Source organism: Brassica oleracea, chromosome C3, assembly GCF_000695525.1.
Source record: "Brassica oleracea var. oleracea cultivar TO1000 chromosome C3, BOL, whole genome shotgun sequence".
Taxonomy (NCBI): domain Eukaryota; kingdom Viridiplantae; phylum Streptophyta; class Magnoliopsida; order Brassicales; family Brassicaceae; genus Brassica; species Brassica oleracea.
The window spans coordinates 61,775,864-61,799,400 of NC_027750.1; the positions used below are offsets into that span (position 1 = coordinate 61,775,864).

The 23,537-nt window shown below is 31.4% G+C and overlaps 1 pseudogene; it reads right to left on the bottom strand.

Moving 5' to 3' along the window:
• Nucleotides 1–42: 42 nt before the first annotated feature.
• LOC106331158 lies at nt 43–13,068 on the bottom strand (annotated as a pseudogene).
• Nucleotides 13,069–23,537: the final 10,469 nt, after the last annotated feature.

Below are 23,537 nucleotides of genomic sequence, written 5' to 3' on the forward strand. Positions count from 1 at the left end.
ATACATTGCGTAAAAGAAAGGATTTAGTACAATGAAATTAGATTAGACGGTGATAAAACAATTTGGATCATTATAAGCTGCGATTGCTGTTTGTATATTTGGTCTCTAGTGCATTCCTCTCTTCTTCATCCGCCTGCAAATTCAGCATTGTCTATATAAGTAATAGCCACGTTTTACAGCTGCTGCTATACGTCTAAAGGACGACGCATTAGAGCATTTCCAACTCCACTCCATAATTTACTGCAAAATGGAGTGGGAAATAGAGTGATGAACAAACAAAAAAGTGATTACTCTATTTATGGAGTAATGGATTTTTTGTTTGTTCATCACTCTATTTCTCACTCCATTTTGCAGTAAATTATGGAGTAGGGTTGGAGATGGTCTTATGCTACCCGAATCATGTAGATTCCACTTCAATTAGCTTTTGACTTTTGACAGAATCTAAACCCCTCTCGGAAAAAAAAGTCAAGGGGAAATTGAAAAAAAAAGAAGCGATGGGCTCGAGGCCACCTCAATAACTGGAGCTTTAATTGATTGATTATGGTTTGGAGATTCTATGCTTCATAGTTGGAAAAATAAGCACTGTAAAAATATATGCCACTCAACTAAAGAAAAAATGATAAGTTAAAGATCATTATTTTTATTTACTTAGCGTGTAGGAATATATGCCTCAAGAAGTTTTTAAGAACAAATTTCACTAAATATAATAAATAACTAAAACTTAACCGGCGGATGTTTGATTTAATTTGTATTCAACATAAACGGATAAACCATTAGTTTTTTAAAAACATTTCATGTATATTTTTTTATGTTTTGTAGTTTGGCGATTTAGTTAATCCCATGAAAATGTTATCTCCCTTTAACACATGCGATTTAGTTAATATTCGTACAATATTAATAATGATTAGTATATGAATATTGATTTGGTTAGATAAGTTTTGGAATTATAATTAATTAATTTAAATTGATTTTAAATGCGGTGGCAGAATATGTAAATAAAAAACTATAAAAAATACTTAATTTATTGTAAATACAATGATTAAATGTGTAAATAAAAGGAAGTACTAAAATACCGTTATCCATGTTTTCAAACAATTCTCATTTAAACTGTTACTAGGTGATTTTCTTGTGTTCATGCACAGGTATACATATTTCTAAAGTAAATATAATATAATAATTGATTGCTATTTACTTTTAATTTTAAATTAATTTATAATTTGTATGCATCATTTATATTAATAATATTATATTATTTTAATTATACATATGATTTTATATATGTTCGGTTTTATAATACTCCACCATGATGTTGGACAGAAGACAGATAAGTTTTTTAACTAAACGTTTTAAAGAGGAATTGTTCATACACAATTTAGAAATGAAAGAAGAGGAACTCCGAATTTATGCTTTTGGACTCTCTATGGCGATCAGAAGTATAATGGATCCCAAGGGGCGCTTGGTGACCAAGATTTTTTTATTAGCTAGAGAGTATGGTAAAACCTTACTTCATCGAAGGATCAGTTAGAGGGTTTTTTGGACAGTACGAAGAGTATTATGCGATTGGGAGAATATGACGGTTACAAAGGTATTGACGTTGACATTTTGGTCAATTTTTATGGTATGGTGGTTGAGATTTCAAGGTATCATTAAACCCAAATTAAACAGCTCTAGGGAGCCTCTTCGCATATTTTTAAAATGAGAGGACTTAGTTGGAATTGTCGAGGAATGAGAAGCAAATGGACTATAAGTTACTTAAGGGAGATATGACATAAATATAAGCTGGACTTTTTATTTTTATCAGAAACCAAGCAAGATTTTGAGTTCGTTCAAGGATTTCAATCACATTTTGGATTTGATAATCTAGTCACAGTTGATCCAGTAGGACGGAGTGGTGGACTTGCGCTTTACTACAACAATGATTATCAGGTCAAGGTTTTATATTCAAGTAATCGAATGATAGACGTGGAAGCAGTGGCTCTTGGGAAAACGGTTTATTTGACATTTGTGTATGGTGATCCAGTCCAAGACCTGAGGGAACAAGTGTGAGAACGTTTAACTAGATATGGACTTTCGAGATCAGAACCGTGGTTCATTATTGGCGATTTAAATGAGATTACAGAAAATCATGAAAAAGAGGATGGATCTTTGAGGAGTGTAGAATCATTTGTTCCTTTTAATAATATGATAAGGAATAGTGGATTACTGGAGTTCCCTGTTAAGGGAAACTAGATGTCATGGCAAGGGAGAAGAGGTAAAGGAAAAGGGGCAGTAATGGTCATATGTCGCTTAGACCGTGCACTAGCAAATGAGGAATGACACACGTTATTCCCATGCTCCCATACTGAATATTTAGGGATGGTGACATCTGATCATCGTCCACTGGTGGCTTACCTCGAAGATAAAGTTATTAGGAGAAAAAGCCAATTTAGATTTGACAAGAGATGGGTTGCCCAGGAAGGTCTAATGGAATCAATTACATTGGGATGGTCAGAACATAATGAAGGTAGCAGAAATGGTATAGTTGAAAATAATAGCAATTGTCGTCACGAAATAGCAAAATGGCGGAAAAATAATCCACCTTATGGAAAAGAAAAAATTACAGATTTGCAGAAGGCTCTTGAGGTACAAACAGATGACACTAGGTCTCAGGAGGATATACTGGAAGTATCCAGGAAGTTACAAGAGGCATACAAGGATGAAGAGGAGTATTAGCATCAGAAAAGCAAGAATATGTGGTATTCATCTGGGGATCTCAACACAAAATTCTACCACGCTTTGACTAAGCAACGAAGAGTACGTAATAGGATTGTCAGACTACATGATGCAGCCGGAAATTGGATTATAGAGTATAATGGAACAGAAAAAGTAGCAGTAGACTATTTTGAAGAACTATTTAGTACCACCTCTCCATCGGAGTTTGATAATTTTCTCTCAGAGATAACACCGGGTATTACTCCTCAGATGAATCAACGGTTACTGCGGATGGCGACTGAAGATGAGGTCATAGAGGCTCTATTCATGATGCATCCATAGAAAGCACCAGGACCGGATGGCATGACGGCTCTCTTCTTTCAACACTCATGGCACTTTATTAAGAGAGATTTGGTAGAGATGGTGAATAATTTTCTGGTTTCGGGAGAAATGGATTCAAAGTTAAATACTACTAATATCTGTATGATTCCAAAGACAGAGAAGCCTACAAGGATGACGGAGTTGTGACCAATCAGTCTATGTAATGTAGGATATAAAATAATTTTGAAGGTTTTGTGTCAACGTTTGAAAATCTATTTACCATATCTCGCCTCGGAGACTCAATCGGCATTTGTGGCAGGCCGTTTGATCTCTGACAATATTCTATAGCCCATGAAATGTTTCATGGATTACGGACTAATAAAGCGTGTCAAGTAAAGTATATGGTAGTTAAAACGGATATGAGTAAAGCGTATGATAGGATAGAATGAGAATTTATTAAGACATTACTGCAGAAGATGGGTTTTCATCAGCATTGGATTAAATTAATGATGGAGTGTATATCATCGGTTCAATACATGATTCTACTAAATGGACAACCATGGGGTCTCATTGTGCCACACAGAGGTTTACGACAAGGAGATCCGTCATCCCCCTATTTAATTATTTTGTGTATTGAGGCATTGATTGCAAATATCAGGAAGACAAAGAGAGGGAAACAATAACATGAATCAAGGTAGCCAGAGCATGCTCATCGATTTCCCATTTGCTTTTTGCGAATGATAGTTTGTTCTTTTGCAAAGCTCAAAAAGAAGAATGTCACACTATTCTCAGGATTTTAAAGGAATATGAGGTGGTTTCAGGTCAACTGATAAATTTTGAAAAGTCTTCATTTCAATTTGGACACAAGATTGAGGAATCGGTAAGACATGAGTTAAGAGATATTTTGGGTATACAGAATTTGGGAGGAATGAGATCTTACCTAGGATTACCTGAAAATCTTGGAGGCTCTAAGATTCAAGTTTTTGGCTTTGTGCAGGATCATCTAAATAATAGGGTCAATGGTTGGACTTTTAAGTGTTTCACAAAAGGAGGAAAGGAAGTGATAATTTAATCAATGGTTACGGGACTGCCGAATCAAACGATGTCTTGCTATCGTTTACCTAAGGCAACCACAAAAAAAATTGACGAGTGCAGTAGCACAATTTTGGTGGAGTCCTGGGGGTAGTACAAGAGGACTGCATTGGAAATCATGGGACAAAGTATGTGTCAGTAAGGAAGATGGGGGTTTAGGTTTTAAGGATATAACTGATTTCAATACAACAATGCTTGGTAAGCAGTTATGGAGGCTGATAGAGAAGCCAAACACTTTATTTTCTCGAGTTTTCAAGGGTAGGTATTATAGGAATGTCTCACCCCTTGAACCGATTCGTTCATACTCTCCGTCATATGGCTGGAGGAATATTTTATCTGCTAGATCTCTCGTAAGCAAATGACTAATCAAAAGGTTGGGAATATGATCCTCTATATTTGTATGGAACGATCTTTGGCTCCCAACCACTCGCCCGAGACCAGCCAATAAAAATCAACACAATTTGTACCCAAACCTTACAGTGGATTCCCTTATTGATTCAACTTCGCGAAACTGGAATTCGCAGGCGCTACGGGCTTTGGTAGATCCACGGGATGCGAAAATCATAGAAAGTATACCACTGAGCAGAACTCAGTTGGTCGATAGGGAAGGATGGCATTTCACAAACAATGGAAAATTTACGGTTAAATCAAGATATCAAGTAGAGCGGATCTACCACGATAGGGAAAGACCACCATTATTGATTAGACCTACAATTGATGCTCTGAAGGCATTTTGTTGGAAAATACGGTGTCCACCAAAAATAAAACATTTTCTTTGGCAATTGGTGTCAGGATGTGTAGCAGTTAAGAAGAATTTGCAAGGAGATATATGTTGTGCAAGATGTGGAGCGGATGAGGAGTCGATTAACCATGTGTTTTTTGAATGTCCTCCAGCACTTCAGGTTTAGGCCATTTCAAAGATTCCAACAAATCTAGTCATTTTTCCAACAAGTTCTCTTTTTACAAATATGGATCATCTCTTTTGGAGAGTTGTTCCACAGATGGAGGATCAACAGTTTGCTTGGATACTATGGTACATTTGGAAAGGAAGAAATAATAAAGTTTTTGGTAGTCTGGATATGGATCATAGGGACATTCTTAAACGGGCAGCAACGGAATCCACACTCTGGGCAGAGGTACAGATTTTGAATGAACAGAAGACGGTAACACAGGTACAGGTTATGACTCTTCTGTCAATTCCCGGAAGATGGTGTTTTACAGATGGATCTTAGAAAGAGAGAGATATTTTCTCTGGTCAGGGCTGGTTCAGTACATTAGAAGGATTTGAGGGTTTGATGGGAGTAAGGAATGTACGGGCTACTCTATCTCCCTTGCATGCAGAGATGGAGGCGCTACTATGGGATATGTAATGTATGAGAAACTTACGGCAACTTCAGGTTACGTTTGCAACAGATTGTTCTCAATTGGTGAAGATGGTTTCGAAACCAGAAGAATGACCAGCTTTTGCAAGTTATTTGGAAGATATTAAGAACCTGCAGTGTCAGGAGACAAACATCTTTCGTCGTTCACATGGATCAACATCTCCCGGTGTGATTTACAGAGTCAATATGAGTCTGTAAAGTTGCCGATAAAAAAAAAAAATATATATATATATATATATATATATCAAATCGGTTTTGTTGTTTTTACAGTCGATTTAGTTATTATTTGGGTAAATTGGATTTCATCTCTAAATTCAACTGCAATATTTTTTATTCTAACTGTATTAAAGTTTTGATTAATTTCTTATTTGCATTTAGGTGGTTTTTGTTTTAGAAATGTAAATATATTTTATGAAGATTATGTATAACTTAACATATAGTGTGATTAGAGTGAAAAAAAAAAATAAACTAAAGTGTCTTATTCCAAATTACATAAATTAATATAACGATAATATTCTGAAATCTCGTATATATATATTAAAAAAAAACTAAATTGTAACAGTTAGTTAATATTTTATTTTTATTTTAATATGTTTTAAGTTGTCCTATGATTTATATTTATAAAATAAATTACTATTCTTATAAATTTATATATTCTTATCGTAGTTAAATCTATGATTTTACATATATTATTTCAAATTCAAAATGAAGTACGATTATTTTTGTTATTATTAAGTCAAATCAAATCAATTTTTTTTTATCTTTGAAATGTCCATGTATTTTCATATTATTTATCAAATTTGTTGATGTTTTTAAAAAAATATTAGAAAAATAAAGTGATGGTCAATAGGAAGTTACATGCATAAGTAGCTGATACGTTTTTGGAAGCTCATGAACACATATCAATATTTACAATAATTAAAATATTTTATAAATTCTTAATAACTTTATGCCTTGATTTATTGAATGAAAACTGAAATTTATTTTAAATAATATTAAAAATGAGAATTCATATTTGCTTTGGTATTTTGATTATGGTTCTATTAAGTTCCACAAACATAAAAACATAAAATTTAAAAGCAAACTTAATATTAAGAAATCAAATAACTTTAATAATGATAAAATATAAAATATCTACCTCATTAAACTATTTTGTAACTATTTGGTCAAACGATGATTATTTCTAATTTTTTTAGTTTTTTCTAATAACTCTTTAAAATAAGAAGTAAATAAAATTGTGATTGTATTTGAAAATAATATTATATAAATAAAATATAATTTATCTACATTTTTTTTGCTGTAATTGAAAGATATTATAGTCAACTAAATATATGAAAAATAAATAAAATATTTCAATAATACTAATTATAAACTATTTTTAGTCAATTAAACATATATCAGTTTATGTTACTTAATTGTTTTATGTAATCATCTAAGAAAATAGATAGATATATAAAAATATTTCTATTACTTTGAATTTTTTTTGTATTGTTTAAAATTATGTTTTAAACTAAATAATATTTTCTTTTCTAATAACATTGTATACAAATTTATATTTTTCATCTAAGAAAATATAGATATAAAGAAAGTGTTTATTACTTCAAAAATATAATTTATGTTATTTGAAAATATTTTTAAATGTAATTTACTTGTGGGGACTATTTTGTGATCTTTCATTTTTTAATGAAATCATATTATATATACATATATTTTCGTTTTTCAATTCATTTTTTTTAACTTTATAGAAAATTTCCTTTTTATTATATGTATTTGTTTTTTGGAAAATTTTAAAAAGGAAACTAAATAACAAATAAGTAATTGTATGTTACATGTAATATTTTTAATTCATTAAGGGTACCAGTATAATCAACCATCGTGAGAATTAACGTGAGAGTGACACATAGGAAATTGACTTCTCAAATAGTATTATAGATTTTTTTGTATTGTTTAAATTTATGTTTTAAAAGAAATAGTATTTTTTTTTCTAATATTAATATTATTTGTGTAATTTTGTTTAAATAAAATCACATTATATACAAATTTATATTTTTCATCTAAGAAAATATAGATATAAAGAAAGTATTTTATTACTTCTAAATTATATTTTATGTTATTCGAAAATATTTTTTAAATGTAATATTACTATTTTGTGAACTTTCCTTTTTTTAATGAAATCATATTATATATACATATTTTTCAATTCATTTTTTTAATTTATAAAAATTTTACTTTTTATTATATTTATATTTTTTGGAAAATTTTAAAAAGAAAACTAAATAAAAAAGCAATAATAATATTTTAAATGTAATATTTTTAATTCATTAAGGGTATTGGTGTAATCAACCATTGTGAGAGTTAACGTGAGAGCGACACATAGGATATTGAATTCTCAAATTATATTATAGAAATACATGTTTCCAAACAGTACCAAAATGGACATCAGTTTCAATAATTTAGATATTATACTTCTCCTATTTTATGGAGATGTCATTGATAATTTTTCATGCAGATTAAGAAAATTATTAAAAAAACATTTTCTAACTTTCATTAATAATAGTTTATTTCTCCACTTAATACATTAAACATTAAACTTAAAAATGGAATTTTGTAAAAAAAATATCTTTAAAATGTAAAACGATACTCTTTATGAAACAAAATTAAAACTTTTAAATCTTTAAAGATATTCTTTGTAAAACGGATAGAGCAATAGAGAGTTTTCAAAATCTTGAAAGATGTTATTACTATTATACTTCCTATGTTTTATGAATATCACTTTCATAACAAAGTTAAAGTATCAAGATGAACCTATTCTAATATATAATTTACCAAAAAAATTATATATGTATTATTTTAATTAACAGATAAATTCCTTAGGATAGTCTTTTTAAAGTTTTTGTCACAAAAACAGCCCTCAATGAAGAGAATGACCAAAATAATTTTTATTAAAGGTTTTAACCTAGGGTTAACTAATCTAGACTTAGGGTTTAGAGTTAAAGGGTGTGGTTTTGAAGATATGGTTTCAAAATTTTAAAAATAAAAAATAAATATTAATATTTTCAAAATAAAAGGAAGTTATTTTGGTTATTTTTTTTTAGAGTTATTTTTATGACAAAAACTTAAATAGAATTATTCGAGAGAATTGCGATAATTAATACGTGTAGAAAAGTAGAAGGGAGTATTAATATATGTGATAAAAGACTTTCTTTGAGAGACTTCGCTAATGATATTCGAATACTAGTACGAATTAAAATCCACTAAATGGAGAAATGTGGGAACAAAGTAGTAACTAAATGGGTCTGTATTATAATTGAATTTGATAGTGATATTCCCAAAGATTTCTTTGGATTATTTTAACTATTGTATATTTCTTCCTATTTTTCAATAGATGGTGTTTTAGGATTGTGTATATAAATTAAAAAAATATTAAAATTTTATATTTGTTAAACAAAACTATCATTTATTATTTACATGGCCACAATTCAAATAATAATAAAATAGAATATATAATATCATTAGTCATATAACATAAATTGTTAATAATTTTAGATACAAATATTGATAACGTAGCGTCATCTAATTTGGAACAATTTTTTTTTTGTAAAATGTAGTTTATTAAAAAAAGTAGGAAGTAGTGGACAAGAGCAACGGACAAAGAACAACCCACTTTACTAGAGCATGAGACCATTTTTGGCACAGATTACCAAAAACAGACAACCAAACAAAGACATTGTACACTACTTTGTGCTAGTTAATACTAAATGTAGTAATTTCATTAAACATACTAAAGAGAGAGGGAGGTGAGACCTGCAGGAAGAGAGTGGTAGAGAGACGAGATGAGAATAAAGAGAAGTTAGTGGTGATAATGTTGAGATCCAAAGACTCCAATACTTTACAAAGCTGCAACAGTGTCTCTCTCTTCTTGCTACATGTTATGCATACCACTACTGTCTTCTCTCCCATCCAAGTCACCTTCATCTTTTCATTTTTATTAAAAAAATTGGAATCAAAATTACTATTTTAAAATCAACAAACTAAAACATGTAAGAAGATGCACTACGTAGTACTTACTTCCAGAACTTCGATGAGGGAATGCACATGTACTCTAGTAATTGATGAACCAAAAGTATTGTAATCCATCTGCCTTGATTTCTTTGATCTCAGGACATTAACGTCTGAGAGATCTCGCTGCTGATTTTCCGGGAAATTATTGATGCAATTGTAATCTCTTGCAGGATTTTCTATCAATGATGATTGTGACTCCAGCTCTCTGATCTCTGCTGCTAACCTCTTTTCTTGATCAATAAGTTCTTGCATATAATCGATCGAATCTTTGATGACAGATGCCTTGTCCAACTATATTAATATAACCCATTAATATATTAATTGAATCCAATTCTAATCAGTCATTTACACGTAAAGAGTTATAATATATATAAGGGTAATTAGGGACCAAAATATAAAACTCTGATTACACCTTGCTTATTTTGGGAACGACTGATCATCGGAGAGCCAATATTCTCTGATTAAGCTTTTGCCTTCTGTTCCTCTCAGAGACTACTCTCTTGGATGACGCCGACGACATGGAGAAGCAAGTTTGGATTCTAGAATGGGTGGAGATGATGGTGATGATGAAGCTGATTCTCAGCCAGCAGCAGAGACTCAAGCATTGGAGACAGAAACCCAACACCAAGCTCAGCGCCAAACACAGCCAGCAGCTGAAACTCATTCTGAGAGTTTAAGAAGAAAAAGAATGCGTAAGGAAAAAGATATGGTTGTAGAGGCTTGTGTGAAACGGACTGAAGCTCTTGAGGTGAAGAACAAGATAGCGGAACGGATGTTGGAGCGTCAAGAAGCTTCTAGTGTTGAGAATGTGTTAGAGATACTGTCTGCATTGCCTGAAGTGAGAGAGTGGTCTCCATTATATGAAGCAGCAATGGAACTTCTTATAGATAGTGAAGGGAACCGAAAAGCCTTTATAACAATGAAGACAGATGAAGCTAAGATTAGGTTTCTTGAGCTTAGGACCAAGATAAAACGTGATGATTGAGTAGTTTGTGAGTTTGGTGATCTTGCTGGAGCTAGTATGGAGCTTAGGATTAGTCTTCTTTTGTGATCTTGCTGGAACTAGTATGGAATTTATGAGTAGTCTTTTTTTTTGTGATCTTGCTGGAACTAGTATGGAGCTTAGGACTAGTCTTTTTTGTGATCTTGTTGGTCTGATCTTTGTATGAAACTCTTCCTTTTGTGGCTTTATAATTTTTATAATCAATTATCTAATCTTAGTATTGCTTTATAGTCTTATAATCAGTTATGTGATTTTGTTGGTCTGATTTTTATAATTTTAATTGAATAGTTTCTTTCCTGTCTTGGTTGGAGACACACTATGAAACATGGCGAGTTATGAATGTGTACTGGTTTGTTAAACACGGAACTAGTATAATTGTCTTGGTCGGTTTGCAACAGATCACATGTGTTGTTTCTTATTTCTATCTTGAACATTTATCTACTTGAACTTGTGCCTTGGCTGTTAATGAATGCTTGCTGGTCTTGTATTGGACAGTGTCTTATTTAGACTGATGATGATTTATTCAATATGGTTTTGTAGATGCTTGAAAGATGGATGTTGGAAGATGAGGATGGTGATTATGATGATGAACTTGGTTTGTTTGATGTGCCTATTACTGTGAGATTGAGTCATAGAACAGATCGAGGAGCAGGATGGCAACATGTTTAACAACTTATGTATGAATCTGATCAGCAATGTTATGACATTCTTCGAATGAATCAAAGGACTTTTGAAGCTTTGTGCAAGATTCTAGCTGAGCGATATGGATTGAAAGAGACTCACCATATCTACCTTGAAGAATCTGTGGCGATGTTTCTCGAGACTGTTGGTCAAGATAAGACTAAGCGGGATATTGCTGCAAGGTATCAAAGATCATTGGATACGGTACAAAGGAAGCTTGATGATGTCTTGAGTGCTCTTCTCAAGTTTGCAGTGGATACACTAAGACCACAAGAAGGCGAGTTTGGAAGGGTAAGTCCTGTTTTGAGGAATGATGATCGTATTGGCCTCATTTCAGAGATTGTATTGGAGCACTTGATGGAACACATGTCCCGGTTCGCCCTCCAAGTCAGAATGCAGAAGCATATAATTGCATAAAGCAAGGACCTACAATGAATGTTCTTGCTATATGTAACTTCGATATGAAGTTCATATATGCATATGTTGGTGTACCTGGTAGAGCACATGATTCAAAGGTCTTGACTCATTGTGCGAGGAATGAGGCTTCTTTCCCACATCCTCCTCCTGGAAAGTATTATCTAGTTGACTCCGGATATCCGACAAGGACAGGGTATCTTGGTCCGCATCGTAATATGCGATATTATCTTGGTCAATTTGCTACAGGAGGACCACCAGTTAGTGCACAAGAATTGTTTAACCGAAAGCATTCAGGTCTGCGATCAGTGATTGAGAGGACATTTGGAGTATGGAAAGCAAAATGGAAGATTTTGGATCGTAAGCATCCAAAGTATGGTCTGGTCAAGTGGATTAAGCTGGTGACAGCGACGATGGCACTACACAACTTCATACGTGATTCACATCGGGAAGATCATGATTTTGTACAATGGCAAAGTGATGATGATGGAGATGGAGAAGGAGAAGAAGCTGATATTGACGGTGATGAAGAAGAAGGTGATGATGATGATGATGGTGGTGGTGGACATTTTGTATATGAGCCGACCGGTGATAGAGCGATGGAAGCTTTGCGTGATAACATCACAAATGAATATGGTAGAGGTCGTTTACCGTATTAAATGTTTTAGTTAATGACTTTGTTTTTCTTTGCTTATAACTTTGATTATCATTTATATGTGATATTTATTTAAGACTTGATGTATTTTTTTTGATCAACCAACTTGACATATTATTTAGCTTTTGTTTGTGATAAATATTTTGAGGTATTATTTTTGTTTTAGTTTAGCTTATGATTTATGACAAAAAATATTGTTATACTTGTATACTTGACCAAAAATTTATTATCAAGTAAATATAATATTTTTATGGATGTAAATATATTTAAGCTACATTTTATTTATTTAAAATATAATTTTACAATTTTTAAAAAATAAAATATGAATTAATGAAAATAGCCGCAGCGTCTGTCAAATGAACAACTCAAAATCTAGTTCATGCGTCGGCGTCAGTGTCAACTTCCTTCGGCTTCGAAATGAACAACAATCTGTGGCAGCGTCAGCGTCGGTAAAACGAACAACAACCAAACGATGCTGACGCAGCCGCCGACGCCGACGCCTACTCTGACACCAAAAACTGCGGCAACCAAACGAACAAGGCCATTTCGGCTCCGTCCGGCGAACTCGAGTCTCCTGAACCCGAAAACGCTTCTTTCAACGGCCAACTAAATTTATAATTTTAACACTTTCATTAACTAATGACCAACTAAAAAAAGAGAGGGAAATTTACAAGATTCTGAAAGTGCCTGTCAAATTCAAGTTCTTGATTCTGGAAGAACATTGTGGTTTCCCAGTAATTCTTGTACTCATTGTCAAGATCTTCCATTTCCGGACACACAGACAGACAAAACGATGCTTTCTTGAAACGGAAGGTTATGTTTTCTTTTTGCTTTCTCTCTGTCTCTTGATTTAGTGTACTGTCTCCAAACAAGTGTGGGCCGAGGATTTTTTGCTTCTCTATAGACCATAGAGAAGTACAGTTTTTAGGCACGTGGGTATAAATATGTTGGATCTTAATCTCCTGAAAAAATGTATGATCTTGGCCGTTCAATTCAGAGATATAAAAGAATTGATTCCTTTAATCCAATAAATAATAGAAAATCCAGAGATTGTGACATCTTTCTATTTCACTCACAATCTGCATTAGTCACATATTTCTTTACAACATTTTATTAAATTAAGGGATTTATGAGTACAAATAGTCTTGTTAGGTATAAGATGGTTTTGAAATAAATTGAGGTGCCTTTAAGTAAGGTAAAAACAATATAATGTCGGAATAATCACGTGTTATAGAAAGCATATATGCTAAATGATAACTAACTCGTCGAATTACAAAAGCATTTTATTTTTGTCACGGCGGCCTTGATATTTATGGAACTTGAAAAAAACAAATTAAATGATCAATGCATATATATTTAAAAATAAATTTAGAGGTCAAATGATACACATATTAATTACTAAAATTTAGGGGTTATGGCCAAATGTTTCATTTGGTTATGCTCGTGATCAGCTCTGTTATTTTTGGTAAAATATTTTTGAGAAATTAGAAGTTACACCAACAAAGTATAATGTATTTAGCGGAATACCAACCTTAAGCGTTCACATACCGTGCATTTATTATTAATACACAAAAGACTCTATCCTTAGTTCTCTCCAACTGACAATCTCAATAGGCCAGATCTTATACGAAGATTTTACGCGGATTTTGCAAGTTGTCACAAAATCTTCTCAAATATATTGTTGTCAGAAAGCAAACACTGTCTCTTCTATGTCATGTAGATAGAGTTTCAATTTCGAAACTTCATTTCTCATTTCAACATCTTTCTTTTGTAACTCTCTCCCAGATTCCATATTTAATTTCTAGATCAGTTGTTCAACCATCATCGTTGGATTTACCGGTGACGATGAAATCAGAGGCTGTTCAACCACCTCTGTTGGATTTACCGGAGATATTTTTTTCGCTGCCGGTGAAGAAACTTTGGGGGTTCGCATGCGGTATCAGAAAAATACTCAACTCTCAAGTTCTCTGCTGATGCGTCTCCGGTGAAGCTCTTTGCGGCTACGTCTCCGATGAAGCTCACCGTCTCTGCATCACCGTTAACTTTCTTCTTCCCAAGCGTCTTCAGTGAAGCTCTCCGCCGCGCGTCTCTGGTGAAGCTCTCGGCCGTAGCTTCTCTGGTGAAGCTCTTCGTCGTTGCGCCTCCGGTGAAGCTCTCTGCCGCTGCGCCTCTAATGAAGCCTTCGGCCGCTGCGTCTCCCGTGAAAGTTATTTGCCGTTGCATCTCCACTTGAAGCCTTCTCTAGTGAAGCCTTAAGTTATATATGTTGTAGGATTGACAAGTCATATAAGATCTTCATTAACCGTGTACATATTATATTGCTTGTATAACAACTTGACACTAAAAAAAATTCAGTTTTAGTCTCAAGTAACTCATTTTATAAAGGTTATATATTATATTAGCACTAACAATTTGTCATTTACCAAAGAAAATATTGCCTAAGCATTATTTGTATATTTATTTCATATATCATAGCTAAGATCTTGATTCTTATGATAGCAAAGAATGTGATATTCAAAATCAAACAAGTTTATCCAAATAACTTGTTTCTTAACCGTGCAAATATTCTATTAACTGTCTAATAACTTGACAATACAAACAAATCAATTTTTATCCCAAATAACTCATCTTCTAACCGTGTATATATATTTTTTTTTTGAATTTTTAAGGAATTCAGGGTTTCCCCAAAGGCTTTCTAGGCCCAAGGGACTAATCCCCCCCCTGGCGCTGACGAGCTCCATGTAATAATGCCCCAGTGGCCCGAGAGAATTGTTTGCAGCGTGAGGCTTTGAACCCGGGCGTATTGGCACCATGGGCACCTAAACCACGAAATTCTAACCACTCGCCCAACTCAGTCGGGTTGTATATATTATGTTAGCTGTCCAAGTAACTTAGACGTCTAACCTTTCTTAGTGCGAGGTAAATTTATTTTTAGCTGAGCTTTGTCTATTTTATCTGGTTAGAACATTTTTCAAATATTTTGTATTCCCTTTTGGTGAAACTAATATTACACCATCTTAGTATAACATTTGTAATTATTCATATGTTTGTCTAATAGAATTTACAAATGATATTTGTATTTTGAATTTTAAATTTCATTTAACTTCAATGGAAATATCAAAGAGCTTTTACACAGCCTAAGGTAAAACAAGTTTTGATGATACTAAGTCATTTAGACGTCTAACCTTTCTTATTGTGAGCTAAAACTATTTTTAGCTGAGCTTTGCCTATTATATCCGGTTAACAACATTTTCAAATATTTTGTATTTCCTTTTGTTGAAACTAATATTATGCTTAAAAAACACATAAATTTTTAGCTGGCTATACACCATCTTAGTATAACATTTCAAATTATTCATATGTTTGTCTGATTCAATTTACAAATGATATTTTTATTTTGAATGTTAAACTTCATTTAACTAGCTTGCAACCATCATGTTTTATATTATGTCATTTACCTAACTTTATATGGATATCTACTATTGTATTTTATTTAAGGTTATCTATTAGAATATATGTAAACATAATGTGTTAGCGATGAAAATATATAATTAGCTGTCCAGGTTTTGTTATTGGCCAGTACTATTTTTTTATGCAAGTTTTTAACCCGCACATATGTCTTTCAGATCCATTGCTGATGTGTATTTGCGTCACTTTGAACCACTGGGAATTTCTGCTACCACCAAAAGATACACCGCCACAGAAGTTGCTTGAATTTAATCTACCAAAAACTAGCAGTGATCATTGATCTAGGTTTCTAATTTTGGATGAAACTATTGGCTATAACGGGAAGAAAAGCTCAAATCTGATATCTATCACACCCTTCACGATGAACAAACGAGGAATTCGATGGAGAAATAAACCTACAATAATAACAAAGAGTTCATAATCTATAGGTGTACTGTGACCACTGTTAATAAAAGGAAAACAACAAAATCTTCTCCGAGAATTTAACACAACAACCGAACAACGTGGATCGTCGTGCAATCTTAGTTGTTAAGGATTCCCTGCGATTGCTGGAATAATCTTCTCAGATAAAAACACGACGGAGGAGTAGATATGGAAAGGATTGTGGAAGAGAAATCAAAAAGTCTCACTGATTCTTTACTTGGTTTCTCTGTCTAAAAAAAAAAACTAAACAAAATCTTAACTAAATCTATAAAATATCTTCCAAATCCTACTACTGCACAGCTAAAAACCTACTTGCCTAAAGATTAAAACGAAAGTAGCTTAAAAAGGGATAGGAAAGTCATTTAGCATCATTCTGAAACACTATAAAGCCTAAAGTTTTACTGTTTTTGGTATATACTTAATTTCCATGTCTTTCATTGGTTTTGAGCTAATTAGCTCTATATTTTTAGCTCGTTTGATTTTAAAATCGTAAAGAAAATTCGGTGGGGACTTGCTTTGGACAAATACTTATTTGTATCTGAAGCTGACGAGCACAAACGCGTACATGTCCACACTCGGCCCGTTTATTTGAAGTCCCACGAGGAAAATGTTCCGTTTTATATGCTGAGTTGACCCGCTCGGTCAAGTAGAGCCCTGATTTGAGTTATTTAATGTGAATTGTAATAAATACTAGATCTTGGAACCGTGCGGATAATTATTTTAACTTTTGCACCATAAATATTTGTTTTACATGATTATTGATATATAACTTTAACATTACATTTTAAAACAATATAATTTTACAGTCCACATACAGTAATTTAATTTATTGCTTTAACTTGTCAGTGACATTTTTCATTTTAGCCTTTCGTTATATTTTCGGGAAATGACACATAATTTAACACTAACTTAGATATTTCATTGAGGGTATACTTGTATTTTAAATTTTGGCCATACATATATGTTAATCATTTTTGTAGGTTTTTGGCCATACATATATGTTATCACAAATTATTTGTATGATTTAAATATTTGACTCAATAACCTATAGTAAGTCTAATTTATAAAACGTTTGTTTCATTTAAATTAATGAACCGAAAATTATAGTGTATTATGTTTGTCTTTGTCAGTTTAAATCTGTATTTTTTCTACATTATCTATGTTTTATTGAAGTTTATTATATTTTCTATTGGTGATTTAGATTTTTATCTTTTGGTTGCGTTACTCCAAAACTCTTGGATTATTTGCAATGAGTTATTTGTGTTAATTTTTTCTTTTTGCAATCTTTCATCTATCATACATCACGTTATACAATTAACATTTAAACCTGCCATTACATTTGGCAATGAACATACTGAAAGTAATCATATTTACATGAAATATTATTTTCAGTCATTTAAGTTAATGACATAAATTAGTACAATATATATTGCACTTTTAAAATTGCAAAAGATAAAAATAGTACAAAAATAATTGCATTAATGAATAACATATAAAATTGGTCTATATAGAAATAGGAATGATTACATTTATGTTCACAAAGTATTCATATACTCTTATTATTAAAATATAAAAATATTAAATCGATCACTATATTTAATAACACAAATCGATTATACTTTCAAAATAGCATGGGTAAACCGATTGTTCATATTGATAGCATAGTTTTAATCATGTGGTACACATTTTTAAATTGATAAATTATGGTGATGATTGGTTCGACTGTGGCTTTAAAAATTTAGCCGTAGATGATTAGATGTAGATAAATCGGTTGTACCTGTAAAGTTGTTACTGTAGACTGTTTCTGCAGAGACTTTTGTTGTAGTTAAATTTGTTGTAGCTGTAAGCTGTACGCTGTAAATATTTTAAAATAAAATATATGAAATATGTGTTGTATATATAAAATTATTATTTTATATCAATTAAAATAATTTATATTAATATTTTTTAATAAATTATCAAAATTTATTGTAATTTAAAATGTGATATGTAAATAATATTTATATTATTTAAATATCTTAATAATTTAAAAACACTCAAATTCAAAATTAAAATATTTATAAAATTTTTTATTATGATTATATAATTTATTTGATATTATAGATATTTTTTTCATTTACCGATTTTACAGTCTATAAAATGAAGATGTAGGGTTTTTGCTTAAAATACATAAGAAAAAGTTTTGCTTTATTTTTTTTGCTGTAGCTTTAAAAATAAAGATAAAGCATGATTGGTAAAACTAAATAAAAACTTGATGTAGACTTTAATTTTTAAAAGTAAAACTACAACATGATTGGTAAAATTTATTGATTTAAAAATAAATAAAGCTAAAGTAGGGAGATAAAGCCCAACCAATCACCCCCTATATATGTTAGGGATCCTATATTTAATTAAAAAAGTTAAATAAAATTAATATCTTAAATTTAATACAAAATTGTACATCATAATACAAAATTAATTAGACATTTAAAAGGTTATTTTAGTGAAAATGAAATATACATTTATATTTTAAATAAATACAAAATAAATTAAATATTGAAAATGTTTGTTTTAATTAAAAATGAAAAAATATATATTAAATTAATGCGAAATTAATTAAAAAGGTTTTTTAGGGATAAGAATACATTTATATTTATTTTTTTTTTAAGATATGAAAAGATTTTATTTATGATGAAAATTTAGAGAAAATAAAGGAATATCTATTTGATTAATTAGTTTTAGAATAATTCAAATAATTCAAATATTTATACAAAAAAAAATTTAAGCAACTTTCTAAGGAGTGGTCCAAATAAAAAATCACACATGAAACATGTCATGACTTCTATTTTAATAGATAAGATTTATGTCAAAATGTAAGACATATTTATGATTAGGAATGAAATTTTTTTCTCATGATATCATCTTATGGCAACCTATTTTTGTTAACCTTTAGTAAATTTGGTAACCAATTAAGATGGTAAATAAAAGAATTTATTTACTGATGTTTTAATTAACAGATAATTGGAATCTATAGCCCCAATGACAGTCATAATTGGTGATATACCACTCTTTTGTCAAAAATATTTTCATGATGATATTACTCCTATGATCTATATTGCGCATGCTGCTGTATTGATTTGCTCCATGAAGTTCTTAAATGTGTCAGTCAAGTGGAAACCACTGAATTTGTATTTTTATCTCTTCTCTTATTCATTTTCTAGCTTTTTTATTTTCTCTTTTTCACTTAATCTTCTTTTTCTTTTCTCTCCACCATTTTATAACTAGTTTATGAAAATAAGATTCGATTGAAGCCAAGTGAACCGGCTAATTGTTTCGGCCATAGAAGAAATCTCATGGCTATTAGGTGTGAACTAATCAATTTTTTTCAAAAAATTATTTTCTATTGATTAGATTGCTTGTTTTAAATATGTTTATGTAAGATTCAATTTTTCCTTTGAGTTTTTGGGTGATTGTAGCTTGACAAGAGTGTTAGTTGTTTCAAAATATTTAAAAATATGTTTGTGAGTTAGTAGATTGGATTCCAAGATGGTTGATACATGGTTTGGATTTCAAGATGGTTGATACATGGTTTTCAAAATATTTCAAAATATTTCAAGATGGTTGATACATGGTTTGCGAGTTGATATTTTTTGATAAATTAATGTTTGTTATTTGATAAATGATTTGTTACATGGTACATGTTATTTTAGATTATACATAGTTTGATACCAAATTATTGATAAATGGTCGGTATGCTACATAGACTTGTCGTTAACTGATACATCGTTTGTGTAGCTGGTAAATGGTTTGTCAGTTTGTACATTATTTGATACTTGGTTTGGTAGCTGACAAATGAGTTGATACATTGTTTTGTGAGTTGATATGTTGTTTGATAAATGTTTTGTTATCCGATAAAATATTTGTTACCTGGTACATGTTCTTTTACCTGATATATAATTTGATATAAAAAATTGATAGATGGTTTGTTACATGGTACATGTTCTGTTAGCAGATATATAATTTATTATCTGGTACATGTTTTGCTTGATCATATACAACATTATGCCTTAGAGATTACAACATTGATAGATGGTTCGTTACCTGATACATATTCTGTTAGCAGATATTTATTTAATCTTTTTTATACGGGGAAATAAAGCTGAAACTTTATATTCGGGGATAAATAGAACGAGGTCATAATTCGGGAGACATCTGGTGCTATACGATAGTTTTCGTGGGAAAATAGATCGTCGATCCAATACATAAAGAAACGTTTGTAGGTAAGAGGGGAAAATCTTAACTCTAACTTAATGATTAAACTCTAAATTAAAGATTAAGAAATCATTTTCCATGATCGAAACCGTTCAAGAAGATTTTCTCAATTGAATTGAGTGTATTTTACTAATCCTTCTTATAATTATATATGTGGTAAATTTTTTTGTCAGTTTATGTGGTTAATTTAGATCTTCAAGATCTTAGGATTTATGTAAAATCACTTTTACATGAATATTTATTTACATTGTTAAATAAAGATTTGGCAGATTCAAACAATATTTTGAAACGACACATCGGATGGAATGGAAGATGCTAAAAGATACTAATATATAGTATAAAAGCACATGTTATTTTGGGTACGATCTAGCTATTCTGTATCATACAATGTGATCATTAAGAACCAAGCCTATGGTTCCTAATAGCCTCTACGTCTCTCTGGCTCTTCTTCAAGGTTGACATGCGACAGTCTATGAGAATTAAAGGAAACGTCACAAAAGATAGCACCAAAAACTCTCTTCCATCAAGGGTTCTAATTTTCTTTTTGGTTAATCAAAGAAAAAAAACATAACAGTGTTTTAAAGTTGCAAGAACACAAAATATTATAACAACTAACTCTTCTTATTAGATTTAGAAATTCTCTCAAAACTAAATCAATTTGTTTCTCTTGATGTTACATCTCTGCATGAGAACTCTTTATATATGACTAAGCTACTCCTTAACCTAATAGTAATATAGAAACATAAATTCTAAGCTCGATATGTTTTTCTTTTTTCTTTTTTCTTTAATCCATCAACTTTACTTTAATGAGTTAACTTGTTTTTCGAGTTAATTGAAATTATCTAACAGTGTCTAGTTCCTTACAATTTTGTCTTAACATTATTATGTCGTTGCTTGGGTGGTGGCCCAACATGTCTTGGTGATCAGAAATAATTATAAGAAAATTCGTTTGGTTAAACAAAAATATGTTAACATGCTTCTGTTGGTACCAAGTGTATGGATTATATATGACATTACTTGATATAGTTTTTGATTAAGAATTCATTTAAACTTCTTAATATTTATGTGCATTAATTATTTACACTGGATAACATGAAATTTTAGGCTAAAAGCCAGTTTAGCTATTCTGCGAAACATTCATAAATCTGGATGACTCGCCTTGTAGATGTGAAATCAATGGTATTAGGTCTAAGTGACAACTAATCATTCCCAGTGTTGTCGGATTTTGATTATCTACTCTATTAATTTAAAGTCGTCTTTGTGATTTACTATTAGAAAGTTGTCATTTAAATATGAAATAGGTCTTCAAAATATAAAACAGTAGTTAAACCATTATAAATCTTATCTACTAATTAAAGGTAAATTTAATATCAATACTAAATATCCAAGGGATAATAATTTGTTATTAGCAACTAAATTATCTATAAAAAATCTTTAACGGCGAATACTATAATCTGGCACAAATTATTCGGCCAACAAAAGACTATACTGTTATGAAAATAAGGGGAAAGTCTATATCTTTATTAGACAATAAAAAGTCATTTATCTAGGGAATTACATAAGTATGAAACCCTAATACAATATGGGCTAAGAAATACAAAGACATAAGAATATAGACCTTCGAATATGGGCTTCCACCAGACCTTGGTTTATAATACTCCCCATTGGAAGACCATCTCCGAAGTGGTTTGTAATACGCTTTGGATGTTGCCTCATTAAAACATTACCAGGAAAACCCAATGGGATAAAACCATGGTGAAGGAAAAAAAATACAACACATATTACTCCCCCTGTTGAATACATCTCTGGATGTCAGTAACGCCTTAGTAATTAGATCCACCAAATCCTCGCTTGAGTGAACTTGGACGGACAAACAACCTGTATCACCAAAATAATTTACCCTTCTTCGGGTAGGTTAGTATCAAATGGACCCAAGTCTTTAGTTCCTTGTAGGTAACAAAAATATGTATAATCTCGTTCTAGTGCCTTTGGGTCGATCATGAGCTATATCTAGCTAATAGATTACGGCAAATTATTTATCTAGCCTTGTATGGCTCGCCAAATCCGTCAAAACTTTATGGCACTTAGACATGGCATTTCGGGACCAAAGATCTCCTCATTTTCTTTATTAGGGCCGAAATTATCTTTTCTAAACGGAGGAACCTTATAATTATGGGACTTGTCAATTCGTAAGCTTAGTCCATATCAAACTTCTTGAGCACGTTATCTATGTATGTCATTTGATGCATAAGGATTTTCCTTTCAAGGTGCTCAATGTATAATCCAATATATAATCTTGTTTTCCCAAAACCTTTCATGTTGAATTCGAATTCTTTCTTGATGTATTCTATCTTTGGGAAATTTCTCCAGAGGTTCCTAGGATATTCAAGTCGTTCACATAAAGATATTCAATATTGTTCTCGAGAACTTGATGTGTTCGGTAGTTCGATACCCTCTGGAACTTTCACATAATTTCGTTATCCAGTGGACCATATAGATATGTATTTTATTTGCCAGACTTATAAGGAATCAGATTGTCGTTGCATCCACCAAATAGGAGTATGTCTCCTCTATAATTGATTCCAGGTCTTTGTGAGAACCTTATGCAATTTCTCCATTCTTATTATGTTTTCTCACTAAAGACTTACTTATGTCCAACTGGTTTGACTACATCTCTTCTCTTAAGAGATTTCATATACCACGTCTTATAGCATTATCAATTTGCTTAATCAATTTCTCTGAGTAATTTCTCTGAGTGCACTCTATGATAGACGTTGGTTTCATGATCCTCGCTTTTGTCAAACGCTTTTGTATTCAAATATTATATCATCATCGACGTCGATATTATTTTACCGGTTCCATTTATAATCCAGACATAACATAATGCTTTTAGGTATTATTATTTTCAGGTACCTGTCTTTATTCATGGTCATGTTTAAGGTTTCCTTTGGACAACCTTAGTTTCGATCTGCCATTTCAATTTTATGCTCTTCTCATTTTCGAGTAATACATGTATGGAACCGTCTTATCTTAACTAAGTCCAATATCAATTTTATTAGAGCATAACCCGCTGGTATATTTCAGTTTGGGTCAT